Below are 16,119 nucleotides of genomic sequence, written 5' to 3'. Positions count from 1 at the left end.
TACACTGTATGTGTGTAGTAAATAGTTTATGAGATATTGACACCTTCATAGGACTAGAACAAAATAGGTGGAAAATGCCCTCTGGGAAGGGGGTTGAGAAAGAGAACAGCCGGTTCAATTGGACTTTGTCTTTCTGTGATCCACGGATAAATTTAGACAATTCTATACACCGTAAACAGTACGTACAGTACAATATGTTCCAACCCGATTACCAAGCCAGGATCAGCAGCAGATTCTTCAGTCGAACTTCGAAAAGATCAAATCATGGAGGAATTATGTGACACGTCGTGCGGATTCCAGGCCTGAGGGGGGTCGGGAAAAAAAAAGGGCATCAACGGTTCTTTAAAAAGACCTCTTTTTCCACCTGAGCAAACAGCTGCAGAAATCAGCGAGGTGGTGAGGGGGTTGTGGGGGGTTCGGGGCGGCTGGGGGGGGGGGGGGGGTGCTGGAGGGAAAGATCTGTAATGGACCGGAAAGGTAAACGACATGTGTGTAATTATGAAGATGATGATGGTTAACCACCGTGACACTTCACCTATCAGCCACACAGCGTGGGGGATGGAGGGAGGGTGTGGGGTGGGGGGTGAAGCAGGTGGCAGGGGGCTGAAAGAAACTTCTTGTTTTGGGGGAAAGCGGGGAAAGGGGGGGTGGGGGTGTTGTTTTTCAGGACCTTTTTTTCCCACCTCTGAATTCGAGCGCCTAATTCATTCGTCGCTCCGCAACCTGTAAGCGACAGCAATCGGCCGTTTTCACTTGCGCCGTGGTGACGTTACGGTCGGGTAGAAGAGAGAGAAAAAGATAAGAAAGGATAGAGAGAAAGGGGAGACAGACAGAGAGAGAGAGAGCATCCGAGAGAGAGCGAGAGAGCATCCGAGAAAGAGAGTGACCATCCACAATAAACATAAACAAGTACATACAGCATTTATAGATTCATTATGGTTCTTGTTATTGTTACAGTGCGTATCGTTGTATCATAATTATTATTATTATAATATTATTATCGCATTCATTTTCATATGTATCCTTTGGCAATAAGTACATTTGTACATTAAGTACATTTCATGCCCATAAAGCAATCTGAATTTGAATTTGAATCAGAGAGACACTAGGCTAAGCTGCCTCAAGCATAAAATCCTTCCAAAGAATAAGAAAACGAAGGGAACCTCGCGTGGGTACAAACCAAAGCCCAATTTCACTGTCTCGGTCTTCCGCCGCAAGCCGAGCGCACACCTAATAGACTTTCGTCGGTCACCGCCGGCTCGTTTGAAAGATGCTTTATTGGCATAATCAACTTCCGCTGCACTTCCACCGGGGTGACAGTCGCATTAAGCGTTTCAGCGGAGCAACGTTACCAATATACTTATCACCGGGAAACATCGCGCCACTAATATTTAATACGGCGAACTGTGTAATCACTCTCGCGTTCGGTCCCAAGTCAGAAAATGATTTAGCTGCACTTTATTGACTGAAGGGAAAATCAACGCTGTTAACAGAACAAATTAGGAGGGAAAAGTGCAGATCCCCCCTGGCAAAAGAACATCAATTACAATCGAGTGTGTGTTTGCACACAAAAAAAAAAACTGTCTGGAGCGTTTTCCCTCGCCCCCTCTTCGGCGAATCAATTTGTCATATTCAAAAACAGGAACGAGAAGCAATTTATTTCACACTTTAATGAATCGGTCGTTTCCAATCTCCTTTGCGGAGGCCCCGCACGAAAGCAGGGGCGACCGCCGTCCTCTGGTCAATAACAAGACCGTAGGGGACAAAGTAAAAAAAAGAAAAAAAATCGATAGTAATTTTCTTATTTTGAAATTTATTAAATTGATTATACACAGTCTGTCTGACATCGCCGTTTTGTGTCGCTCACAAGTGTTAGTAATTTGAGGGCCGTGTCCTTGCTAAACGGAGACGTTTGTGTGATTGCATGGGTGAGTGCGCGTGGTGAGGATGGGTTAAGGCGGAGGTGCTCTCTACGATTTGCGGGCTCCCGATTGTTATTTTCAGTTCAGGACCCAATCATAATAATTACTAGGAATGAGAGTTGATATGACTGGCACCCAATTGCATTTTTGACATGTCAAATCAGGAGCCTGTAAGCCAGTCCGAATGATATCACACACCTAGCAAGTAGCAACGTTAAGCCATAACGTTTTTCGTACAAATTAGGCCCAATCCATCGGGAGCTCGCAATTTGTGTAGTGTACGCCTGCCTTAAGTGGCCATCGCCGTTCGATTGCGCGGATGAACTGGACGATGAGGGATCGCATCCTGGCCGTTCCTGTAGCAGCGCAGGGCGCGGTGGGCGAGGGCTTCGGCTTGGATCGGAGAGGGGTCAGTGGGCGGGAAGCCACGTCTCGTTGTTCTGTAGTGACACCTGCTGGCCAAGCAAATGCGGCCAGACACAGGCCTGTGCTCCTGACTGTTTAAGAGCTACACCTGAAACGTCTTCTGCCAAAACGGAAACAAAGCAAAAAGTATTATTAGTATTAGTATCATTGTCTTATTATTATCATCGTCATCTTCAGGATCATCTCCCTCAGTCCTAATGCTAAAGCAGTGGTAATTAACAATTAACTGAATCCCAGAGTGTATGAGCAGTGTGGACCTGGATATCAGTGGGAAATCCTTGGAGACTGTTTGGGGCGGGCGTTATGGAGGATAAAGTTATAGTCGTGTTTAATTCCAGCCCCCGCGTAACTGTGGCAACAACATCTTTGCAGAAAAAAGCCTGCAGTCAAGGCTGACCACGCACAGACTGAGGTGTCCCACTGTGTGTGTGTGTGTGTGTGTGTGTCTGTGTATGTGTCTCTGTGTGTGTGTGTGTGTCCCAGAGAGAGAGAGGAGAGCAAAGAGGTTCAGTTCACTAATCCAGCTGTGCTGACTTCAGTCACCATCACCTTCTAACCTTAAATTAAGTTTCAGTAAATTTTCTGTTAATCTGTTTATGCATCATCCTCTTCGTGTGGAGCATGACTGCCCTCTCTTAAGGAGGCCAAATAGAGAATGCAGTATTTAGAGAAAGGAATGTGCATGTATATGTGTGTGTGCATGTGTGTGTGTGTGTGTGTGTGTGAGAGAGAGAGAGAGAGAGAGAGCCGTGACTGAAAGAGCGCAGTCTCACAGATAGCAGATGGGAGATAGGGGTGTTTGGGGGATTAAGAAGCAGCCGTGGAGCGGCAGCGACCCTTTAACTTTCAGACACGGGGCCCGCTGGGGGCCCGGGGGGCATCAGCGACTCTCGTCCTTGGGCTGTCTGACCCCAGGGCCCCACTGCAGCCCCCTGCCAGTACCCAGCCCTGCAGCGCCCGGGACACAGCTATAACACACCCACTCCGGATATACTCTGATTTTGTGGATATTGTTGCCACAGATATAGCAATTATTCCGTTTCAGAAAAAATACTTATATACGGTAAAGGATGCACTTGGGAAAGAGCCCGATAAATACGTCCAGTAGGAGAGAGGCTTGTTCTCAGCCAATTAGGAGGGAGGGTCTATTTACTGAGCCAATCACAGCACTGGAGGATTCGCACTCAAGAGTTCCATTGCATACAGCACAAGTGGAGAAGCGCGTTTGCTTTACAGCTTTCTCCGGAAAGCCACCGGGAGCGCCGCACGCACAGATAACCGAAGGAGGAGCGGCTCCACGCCAACGCACGGCGAAAGGAAGATACCGTCATACCGCCAAGAGGGGCGGGAGGCAATTATGTTTTCGTACGTGAGGTCATTAATCACATAATTACAAAGGGCCTCTTTTTCTTAAAGAGGGTTTTTTTTTGTCCCTTCTTCTTGTTTTATCACATTACCGGTTAATTAGGAATTATGTTTGGGCATCGCGGTTTTAATTATCGGGACGCCCCGGCCGTTTGTAAGGAGGTTCCGGGGATGGGAGCGGGCTCTAGCCTGCCCCGGCGAGGCGCTAATGAATTTACTCAGGCCCGCGTCCGGGAGCTGAAGCCAGATTAAGCCTTCTAGAAAATTAACATTGATAAAGTGAGCCGAGGAAGGAGGTGTTTGGTTTCTTTCAATTAGCGGCAAAAACAACACTAGTGCCACGGGGGTTAGATAGCAGGAACTGAGGGGGGTGGGTGTCATGGCGTGAGGGGAGTAAGGAAGGGGGGGGTTGGATGTGACGCTGTCAGTTCACACACTGTTCCGGTGATTTTATGAAATGGCTCCATCCTCTTCAAACCTGGCAGCCAAAAAGTGTTTTATTTATTTATTTATTTTTATTTTATTTATTTTTTATTTATTTATTTTTTATTTATTGTTACATAACGGAAGTAATAATAACACTCGTAATGCATTTTATTTATATCGGGCTTTTCATCATACGCCGATGACGCTCAAAGTGCTTTACAGGAGGCAACAATAAAACAAGCAAAGTACGAAACAGTGCAGTAATATAAAATCACAGTTATAATACAATAATCCGCATCATGCAATAAACAATAAACAATAAACTTGAATAGGGACACTGATAAAAAAGGGTTTAAGCCCGGCCTTAAATGCTGCAAGTGATTGAGCCATACGTAGGTGATCGTTTGCGTCGATCGTTTGGGTGACAGCAATACACGTTGCAGTGAAAATGTTTAAAAAATATATGATTTATTTTGTTGTAGCGTCAGATAATTTTTTTGTCAGGCTATTGAACAAGCAATAATGCTACCAAATGTACATGAAGAATGCTGCATTAATTTAAATAGAGGCAGACTTTTTTGTTTTTTGAGGTGGGTTTTTTGTTGATCCCACACTGTCATATAAACATAGCATGAGATAGCATAGCAATAGCATGCTCGTCCATCACAATTTAAGTTAATAAAACATATACATATGTACAACACCACAGAGTATATGGAACCCAAATTATTATGGTAATATAGAGGGCACCCAGGGCTGTAAGGGTTCTCATTTGATGAGAACATACAGTTTCACGTGTATTTAACTACCGCCTGGAATATATTTTTTGTTTTCTATTTAAAATAAAGCCATTTACAAGCCAAGCCTCGGGAAATGTGGATGGGTGTTTGGAGTATGCAGCGTGTCAAAAGCCCTTACACAGCTAAACCTTTAACGAGCGCCATATGCTCAGTGGAAAATTCTCTCTTCATATCAACTGGCCATAGAACACCTGCCTGCAGTCACATGGGCAGAGCTGCCTTCATTAAATCCCTCTTCTCCAGGGGAAGGAACCCTGCATTTTCCCCTTTTCAATTACTTTATTAACCTGTCCAGGGTGTGTTCCTGCCCCTCACCCAGTGCATGCTGGGATATACTCCAGCCCCACTACAACCCTGACCAGGAATAAGCGGGATTGATAGTGGACGGATGGATGGAATACTTAATTTTATTTTCTGGGTCATTTATAATGACAGTGCAGAGTAAGTGGTGAGCTACATTAGGGTTCAAGAGGTAAGAGTGGTCATCTAGCAGTCGATTCGAAGTTCGGAGTTGCTGGTTCAAAGTGTCCCTGAGCCAGACACCTAACCCCCGATTGCTCCCGATAAGCTGATTGGTGCCTTGTATGGCAGCCTTTTGCATGTGCGTGACAGGTATTAATTGTAAAGCGTTTCGGAAAAAAGCGCTATATAAACATTGTACATTTACCATTCAATTTGGCTGCACAGGGGTCAGGGTGTTTTCTGGGCCCTGTGCTAATGCACTCTCTCCCCCTTCCTATCCCTTTGAGGGCCCCCTCACCCGTAGGGGCCCTACCTAGTCAGTTCCCCCACTGTGTTGTGTGGGCTTGGGGTAGGCCAAAATAAAAATGCCAAAGCAATAAACAAAAAGCTATAAAAAGCTTTCCAAATAAATATATGAACTGCAGTTAAAATGGTGGAGCCATAGGTTCCGTTGTAAAAGATAAATACAGTATGAACCATACAACCACAAAAAGACATTTTTACAACATGTAAGCACACATTTACATCCATGTATTTTATATCTTGTCCATTCCAGGGCATTTCAACACTGGTCATCACAACCTTTCAATATACAGTACTGCACCCATTGGCTGTCACCAGTGGGGCCGGGAGGGAATGAGAGAGAGAAACAAGAGAGAACATCTCAGGTCTGAAAAAAAACGAGTTAATCAAATACCTTTTTCTTCCTGTCATGCTGAGAAAATTCCTTTTTTTTCTCGTTTTAATTTCTTTTTCGTGTAAAGTCGACCCGCAGGCCTACAAATATTTTCCCCCTCGCGCTCTCAACGCGCTGATTAAATTTAATTTTATTTAAATGGAACCCGCTTCCGTGCCATTGCCGGAGCGTCGCGCGAACGAGAGGCGGATGATTAAAGAGGAGAAGAGCCTCCTCTCCTCTCCTCTCCTCCTCTGCTTTTTTAATTACAGCTCCGGCTTGAAAAGGCGGAACATGCTAGAAAAGTGGCTTCTCCTCTGAGGGAAGTAAACCGGCATGTGGAAGATATGTGCAGAACAGCCCTGGTAGCATGGCGCTAATAATCATAACACCATCTGTAGCTATTTCGGCAAGGCAGAGACAGCACGCGCTCGGTCGCACAAATGATATGCGCATTTAATCTTGGGAAATTGATTTGATGCGGTTACTTTAAAGGCATTAAATTAAGGAAATAAGCCTTTTCCAGAATAAGTCTTTGGTGCATTTGCATATTGCTTTGTGGCGGAATATATATATTTCCCCTCCTTTAATCTCCAGATAACTGTTTGTTTGTGCAGATTAATCCTGCAATTTAACATTTGACAGTAATAACCATGACTATCTTATTCATTCACGCTTTTCTGTTGATGCTTTTCAAAAGCTCCGACACTTTGCACACTGTGCCTTAACTGTAGGGGGAAAAGGAAGGTGGTGCTGATGATGTCACAGGCAACAGTGTGATGTCATAAGACTTGCAATCCTTCTCTATTTACATTTTTGTTCCACTGCACTCTCTCTCTCTCTATCTCTCTCTCTCTCACACACACACAGCCACACACACATAATCATTCTCTCTCACAATTGCACTGTGATGCCACTTACTACCTTAATGATCTCAGAAGAAAGCAGTGTGATGTCATAAGTAATCTTTCTCTATTTACCTTTTTGGTTCAACTACACAGTTTCTCTCTCTCTCTCTCTCTCTCTCTCTCTCTCATACACACACACACACACACACACACACACACACACACACACACACACACACACACACACACACACATACACTCACTCTCCCTCACTGTTATGCACTGTGCTGCCACTTAACACCACAGATAAGCACAGATTATTCCATAAGCATTATGATAAATGCATTGTCATTAATCAGTGACTAGCCCAGTTGCTCTCTCTCCCCTCCGCCGCAGTGGCAGCCATCTCCCCAGGGGAGGTGATCCTGTGCAAACGCAGGCCACCTGGATCCATCCATCTGGGCCTGGTTTACAGTTAAGGTGAGAAAGCAGCAGAGCTGCCCTAAGCACAGTGTGTTTGTGTGCCCTTCACGCCCCTATCACGCCCAACATTCTCAGGAGAGTTTCCACACACAGAAACACTTCTGTGAGCTCTCAGTTTCCTTGGTAACACACTTTACATTAAGGCTCCATTAACTAACACGAGGTGATGCATTAACTAGCCGGAACAATGAACAAACTGATCTATTAATATTCATTTGTGTTACCTAAACCATTAGCAAAGGTGATTTCTTTGATGTAAATGATGTGTTAGTCATACACAATGTGTTCATGTAATATGAACAAATTGCTCATGTAGTATATGGAACATTACTTGTGATGACCAACAAGCTTCAACGACATTAATAGGTTATGAAGCATAATAGACAGGCTATGAAGCATAAATGCATGTTCAGTAGTAATTGCCCAGGTCTGGCCAAAGTTAAAAAGGACTGTAGATAACAAGGCCACCAAATTCATTACAGATCTCTGAGTAGGGGGGCTCAACCATCTTGATGGGGGGGGTAGAGTTGGGGGGTACGCACACACAATCTGGCCCCCTCCTCACGATAAGCTATCTGTGCATTTTGGTGTTGTACATTTTCTCTGTAACACTTCATTCAAAGGCTCCTACATGAGAGCTATATAACTCCTTCCTAAGAAAATACTAAGCATTTATAAGTGCGTATGTCAATACCTGACATAAGGATCTTGTGTCAGTTCACTTGGTATGTCACGGCAATGTCACTTGTTGCATCAATGTTGACATAACCCCATATGCAGTTATTGCATAAGCACTTGTGAATGCTTATGTTATTCCTATGAATGTGCTATGCAGTGCTTATAAAGGAGTTATATAGCTTCAAATAAAGTGTTTTCGTTTTCACAACTGCGATTTTGAACAATCGGTACAGAATTCGTAATTTCACTGATGGTGTGTCACTTCCCTGAAGGACTAATAAAGTGTGTGTTCAGTTCAGCGCAGAAGCAGGAGTAGATTCCCTTCCAAGAGTTTCCTCTAAGTACCTTTGAAATGTAATTAAAGAAATGCATTCAGTGAACACACAGACGCGCAGAAAGACAGACTGAGCAGCACTGATAACCTTAACGTGCCACAGGCAGGGTTTTAGCGACAGTTAACAGACTTTAATGGAGGCTCGTAAAGGTCTTTAATATGTTTTCTCCGCTAAGCGATCAAAGAATTCATTTTCCAGCCTGCCAATGATCACGATCTATAGAGTTTATGCAGGAACTCACAGAGGGAGCCAAATTCTCTACAGGCTAAAGGCTAATTGGGTCTGAAATGAGATTTTAAGCCGCGGAATTAGCAGAGGCCACAGTGCGCGGCACCAGGGCCGAAAGGGAAGGAGGGGGAAAAGAGAAAGAAAATAACCGCAGGTCAAGCGTTGCGAGGGGACTGAGCGATCGCCGAACCCGGACGGGCTAATGCCCGGAAAGACCCAAAATGGTGGATGACATCACATGCTCTCATACCATCTTGGTTCTTTCTGGGCATTGCAACAGGACAGGCTAATGCCCAGAAAGAACCAAAATGGTGGATGACATCACATGCTCTCATACCATCTTGGTTCTTTCTGGGCATTGCAACAGGACAGGCTAATGCCCAGAAAGAACCAAAATGGTGGATGACATCACATGCTCTCATACCATCTTGGTTCTTTCTGGGCATTGCAACAGGACAGGCTAATGCCCAGAAAGAACCAAAATGGTGGATCACATCACATGCTCTCATACCATCTTGGTTCTTTCTGGGCATTGCAACAGGACAGGCTAATGCCCAGAAAGAACCAAGATGGTGGATCAAATGCTCTCATACCTACACCTCATATTTTAAAAGGAGTGAAAACGTCTTTGACTATCATATTAATCAATTCAATTCAATTTTATTTTTTTCATATGCCGCTTTTCGCAGAAGGCTGTCACAAAGATGCCTTACAGAGAAACAGAAGGGATTGCACTGAAGGGAATGGTGTACGCTGGGGTGCCTACAGCCATTGAGCAAGGCCCTTAGTCTAATCAACTGTAAGTCACTTTGGATAAAAGCATCAGCTAAACCACAAATTATATTATATTAAATGTGTAATTGATTTGCTTTTGTTGTTGAAGACTGAGCTGTCACTCAGACAAGCCACACAGAGCTTAACTAACCCTTTGCCAAGCTCCGCCCACAGCGCTGTTGTCCTTAGTTACCGCTCCAAGCCCATCCCACTCTCATCTTTGAGAGGTCTCCACTAGCAACCATGGAAAAGCCACGGGGAGTATCACCACCTGTACTTTAACACAATCTACCGCGCATTAAGCTCTGGAAAACACACGCTTTGTAACAAAAAGGTTGACGAAGTCAGAGGCAGTTAGCAACAGTTTCCATGCAGAGTTGTTAGCGGAGACAAATTATTATTATTATTATTATTATTATAATATATATATATATAAATATGTTTAATTACTATTACTATTAGATTCAGTCCCCGGCAAGGGCATGAAGTGAAGCCAACACGAATCATGAAGCATCAGGAACCAACCTGGGGCACAATAACTTCCCAATCCCAAATCATATCAACCCTGAATCTGGGACAGCCATTGGGCTGTGTCCTAACAGAGTTGGATGCCTGATGCACAATTTGGGGGGGTGGGGTACAAATGTGTTGGAAGCAGACAAACTTCACGCCAAAACGATCTAGTCCTGGAGCATCTTGCTCCTGTACCATCTTGCAGCAGATGGAAGCTTCCCTTTATTTAATGAGTTAAATTAGATTACGTCTCCAGGTTGGAAAAGCGTCTGTAGCATAAGGTGGATGAGTGGTTTGGGAGTGTGGTTAAAGAGGACCCAGTCTAAGGATGAACCACAGGCTTCTGCCTCAGTACTGCCCCCACCACTCTTCAGGAATGCAAAGGTACTGCGCCCTGCTGCCAATTACCTTGATGATGTTGTTATTCACAGTAAGTGTTGGAGGGGTCACAGCATTAGGGGAATATTGCAACAAGGGGAGGGCAAATCTAAAAATGACTCTGACATGACTTTCTTGGGTTCATGGTTGCCTTGGAAACCCGCTCGAGAAAGCCGGTCAGCGGGAAGCACAACTTTGACTTTGTCAAAGCAAGGAACATTTCCAGAAAAAGTTCTGAGTGGTATAAAACCTCATTTTTGAAAACAACATTTTCTGCAGAGAGATGGGGATTGAAAAATGCCTCTTTGTGTATGACCCTGGGCTGTTTCACAATCCTGTTTTTGTGACAACAGCCCTACTGTGTGCTGAATTGAATAGCTCTGACAACCATTATGAGTGAGCAAAATCACTGTTTTTAAAACTCTATCCTGCATTTGGCCTGCCAATGAATCTCTGCGACCTAGTTTAGTTTAGCCTCTGAATAGAAGTTAGATTTCTCTCTCTTATTTGCTTCACTTACAGTAAGCTATTGCTTAATAAAGCAGCACAAATGGACCAGTATGGCACAGACTTATTCATGCGTATGGTCACACTCAACTACTGCATCACTCAAAACCATGTGCCATTTACAAATTATAGGCCGGGTTAACTCTTTAAGGTGTGACATCACAAATGTGATAAGATTGTTTTTAACTGAACATTCTAATGCTGATGTAACAATCACTGCTGGTGACTAAAAGCAGTGGAGTTCTAGAACACTGACTTAGAATTCTTAAAGCAAAAAAACAGTTATCTGTCCTGCAATTTATCTCTTATAGCCTTAGCTCACGTAACGTATAATTGACTATTACATTTTCGTAATTATTTCTGCATGCAGCCAAAAGTCAGAGCTTTAGCAGTGACCCAGATGGCTGCTTATTCCCATCGCACCTTCGTGTAGGTGGCGTGCCATTCATGTTGCTTCCCATGATTTTTGTGTTGGAAAACTCAAATTAAATGTACCTATCAAATCAATTTAAATATAATTTCCTATTTATTGTAAAATAAATCAAATACAATTAGATAAAATGTATCCTAATTTAACCTTAAAACACAAATGTACGACTTAATTTGACTGATTTAATTTAATTAAAACACATTTTGCAAACATAAAAAAAAATCTTCTCTTAGATCCTACTCTATATCTATTTTATAATCCAAATAGGTTCAATGACATTTGATTTGAAGATAATTGATACACGGTGCTGATAATAAAACTACCACAAAATATTTCACATCAATCTTAAAAATAAATGATTTAGCCTAAACTCTGGAGAAATGATTTTAAAATTGTATTGCGCTGTCTTCATCACACACACATACACTTCAGTACAGAGCTGCCATTGTGTGTGTGTGTGTGTGTGTGTGTGTGTGTGCGTGCATGTGTGTACCTGTCAGTGTGTGTGCGTGCATATGTGCATGTGTGTGTGTCTGTGAGTGTGTGTGTGCATGCATGAATGTACAATATATGTATGTGTGTGTATGTGTGTGTCTGTGGGAGTGTTTGTGCATGTGCATGTATGTACAGTATATCTGTGTGTTTGTGGATGTGTGTGTACGTGCGTGCATGTGTGCTTCTCTGAGCGTGTGTGTGTGTGTGTACAGTGTGTGTGTTTGTGTGTGAGCATGCATGCATATATGTGAGTGCATATTAGACAGAGCGGGTGAAAGACACCATGTGAATGATGGATAGAGCAGAGTAGTCTGCAGTGTGTGTGAGTGTGTGTATGCCTGCATATGTGTGTGTGCATGCGTGTGTATACTAGAGGGAGCGGGTTAAAGACTCTGTGAATGATGGATAGAACAGAGGAGTCTGCACTTGCTGTAAGACTAATGGGGCGATTAGGGGAGGAGGAGGGCAGTCATTTGTTTGTCTTCACTGACTGGACTAAGACCCACTTCATTTAGAAATCACAGCGGCCATCTTTGTTTTTCAGAATGATGTATGTGTTTTTCCCTGATCGGGCCAAGACAGTGCCTGGAGCCAGCAACATCAAACTGAAATATCAAGTTAGGTTTCTGTGACACAACTATATAAATCACACACCATTCTAGCACATAATTTAAAATATTTTTGCAATACTTCAGTTCTAAAGTAGTTCAAACTAATGGCTTAGATTCTGTCCTTGTATACTTTTGATGCATTTGTACACTTTGCTTCAATATGTAAATACAAGTGATTTAAATCAACAAATCCATAATGTCTATTTTCTACAATAAACTAGTCCAAAGTTTGTTCCAAACAGAAAATGTACAAAGCTGAAATGCTGATGGGTCATTCCTTCATCACAAGTGTACACACACATACACACACTCACACACACGCACACACACGCACACACACGCTCTCACGCAAGCACACACGCTCACATACACTCACACAAACACATACACTCACATGCACACACACGTGTGCACACACAGTGTCAGGTTTGAAGAGATATGGCCATACATGATACAGTGACCAGTATATACATGTACATATATTTACTGGACAATCTGGACATTTAGTCCCATGTCCCTCTCCCCAGTTCCAACCCCACTGCAGCAGGACAGAGGAATAACGCTTCTCTCAGTTCTCTAAGCACACGTTAATGTGTGACCGCAGAGCTGGCACCGCCCCAGCGCTGGCGAGAGAGCCGCGCGTTAGCGAGGGAAGAGCAGCACGTTAGAGAGGGAGAGCAGCACGTTAGCGAGGGAAGAGCAGCACGTTAGAGAGGGAGAGCAGCACGTTAGTGAGGGAGAGCAGCACGTTAGAGAGGGAGAGCAGCACGTTAGAGAGGGAGAGCAGCACGTTAGAGAGGGAGAGCAGCACGTTAGAGAGGGAGAGCAGCACGTTAGAGAGGGAGAGCAGCACGTTAGTGAGGGAGAGCAGCACGTTAGAGAGGGAGAGCAGCATGTTAGAGAGGGAGAGCAGCACGTTAGAGAGGGAGAGCAGCTTGGAGAGGGAGAGCAGCACGTTAGAGAGGGAAGAGCAGCACGTTAGCGAGGGAAGAGCAGCACTTTAGTGAGGGAGAGCAGCATGTTAGAGAGGGAGAGCAGCTTGGAGAGGGAGAGCAGCACGTTAGAGAGGGAGAGCAGCACGTTAGAGAGGGAAGAGCAGCACGTTAGAGAGGGAGAGCAGCACGTTAGAGAGGGAGAGCAGCACGTTAGAGAGGGAGAGCCGCATGTTAGAGAGGGAGAGCAGCACGTTAGAGAGGGAGAGCAGCACGTTAGAGAGGGAGAGCAGCACGTTAGAGAGAGAGAGCAGCACGTTAGAGAGGGAAGAGCAGCACGTTAGAGAGGGAGAGCAGCACGTTAGAGAGGGAGAGCAGCACGTTAGAGAGGGAGAGCAGCACGTTAGAGAGGGAGAGACGCGCGTTAGAGAGGGAGAGCAGCACGTTAGAGAGGGAAGAGCAGTACGTTAGAGAGGGAGAGCAGCACGTTAGAGAGGGAGAGCAGCACGTTAGTGAGGGAGAGCAGCACGTTAGAGAGGGAGAGCAGCACGTTAGAGAGGGAAGAGCAGCATGTTAGAGAGGGAGAGGGAGAGCAGCACGTTAGAGAGGGAGAGCAGCACGTTAGAGAGGGAGAGCAGCACGTTAGAGAGGGAGAGCAGCACGTTAGAGACTGAGAGACGCGCGTTAGAGAGGGAGAGCCGCATTAGCTGGAGAGAGACGTGCGTTAGTGAGAGAGAGACGCGCATTAGCGAGAGAGAGCCGCGCGTTAGCGAGAGAGAGACGCACGTTAGCGTGCTAATTGGCGCCCAATGGCGGCAGGGGGGGCAGCCAAGGCCACAGCAGCATCTGCGGCTTCGCCACGCCCCCGAGGATGTGTCATCACAAACCCCGACCCCTCGACCCGCCTGCTGCGCCCAGTCTGCCAGCTGTAATTAGCAGCTTGAGCTCAAATCAAATCTTACCCCCCCTCCTCCCCCCGGCCCCTCTCCTGCCCCCCTCCCTCCCTCCATTAGCGCAGAATGGGGTCACTCTGCACAGCTCAGGCCTCTGCCTTACAGACTCCTTTAATCCAGACACTTCAACACTAGAGAGAGAGAGAGAGAGAGAGAGAGAGAGAGAGAGAGAGAGAGGGGGTGAGAGAGAGGGGGAGAGTGAGAGAGAGAGAGAGAGAGGGGGGGAGTGAAAGAGAAAGTGGTAGACATAGAGAGGATGAGAAAGGTAGAGAGGAAAAGAGGAAGAAAGAGGGAGGAAGACAGAGACAGAGGGAAAGAGCAAGAGACAGCGAGGGGGAGAGAGAACAGGGGAGAGAGAGAAAGACAGACTGCAGGGCCACTCGGAAGACTGCAGAAATGTGCAGGGATTCCATGAACACCCTCATGCCAGAAGCCCAGGCCGTCTGCCCCCACTCCCCACCCCATTCTGCTTCACGATACATACTGTACTGTACATCCATGGCTGAGGACAAAGAAATGTGACTACTCTGGGAGTGCAGGCTCAGTTTTATAGTGATGGAGTCAGTCAACCCCACTCCAGCAGGACAGAGGAATAACACTTCTCTCAGTTCTCTAAGCACACGTAAATGTGTGAACATTCCTACTGGTCATCAGCATAGGCTAACAAAACGTCAACTGCGCAAAGTGTGTGTGTGTGTGTGTGTGTGTGACTGTACAGATGGGCTGGGTCTCATCCATCCTCCGCCGGCCAGGGACAAGCGCAAACACCAGGAAACTACCCAACAACATCGGTCATTTTACCCTGAAGAGGGAGCGAATATAACCTGTTATCTGAACAGTGTGTGTACATCCATGGTTATGTGGCTGTGTGCCTTAAATGACTTTAGGGTGTGACATCACAAATGGAACGTTCTAATGCTGATGTAACAATCACGACTGGTGACTGAAAACAAGTTCTAGAACACTGACAGAATTTTTAAAAGAAACATTCCAAAAATACTGGGGTAAAGGAGTGAATTGTGTTGTTTGTGATCATCCTGCATTCAGACATTCAACATCGAGGGAGATGGAGAAAGAAGAGAAAGACAGGGACAGAGAGAGAGAACCAGGGAGAGCCAGAGACAGAGATAGAGAGAGGGGAGGGGGGACCCCAGGAAATCATATCCATCTGGATAAACAGAACTTAATGTGACAGGAACAGTAATGTGGCCACGCATGACGGCGCTTTTCACAGCCGCGCAATTTGCCGCCAAGCCCGAGTGAGCTAATGGAGTGAGCCACGCACGCACGCACACACGCACGCACGCACATACACACACACACACGCACACATACGCACAGAGACACACACACATTGCACACTGGGGTCCTCCCTCCCCTCTCTCTCTCTCCATCAATGTCTCTCTCTGTCTGTTTCTCCCTTGATGTTGAATTTCTGAATCTGGGATGATCAAAACAACACAATTCACTTATTTTTCCCATTGAAGAGTAAGTTCAACATCAAGGGAGAGACAGAGACAGAGAGAGAGAGGCCAGCACTCAGAAACCACACACACACATTCCTCCATGCAGAACTTTTCAGAATCATTGATAGACAAGATATAGTTTATTTAACCCTGTGGGGTAACCCTCTGCATTTGACCCATCCTAGTTAGACACCACACAGAGAGGATCCGGCTGGTCGGGATTCAAACCCAGAACCTCCTGCTTACGAGGAAAAAGACCACTACGCCACCATGGGTTTGCGCTGGGTTTGGACTTCCATCTTCAGTTCTGACCAGAGGTTTACTAATGGGATTCATGACTGGAGACTGAGATGGCCACTGCAGTACACAGATGTTATTTTCACCTCACCATTTCTGTGTGGATTCTGATGC

Source organism: Conger conger, chromosome 4 (genome assembly GCF_963514075.1).
Source record: "Conger conger chromosome 4, fConCon1.1, whole genome shotgun sequence".
Classification (NCBI taxonomy): domain Eukaryota; kingdom Metazoa; phylum Chordata; class Actinopteri; order Anguilliformes; family Congridae; genus Conger; species Conger conger.
Note: the sequence above shows the minus strand (reverse complement) of the source record.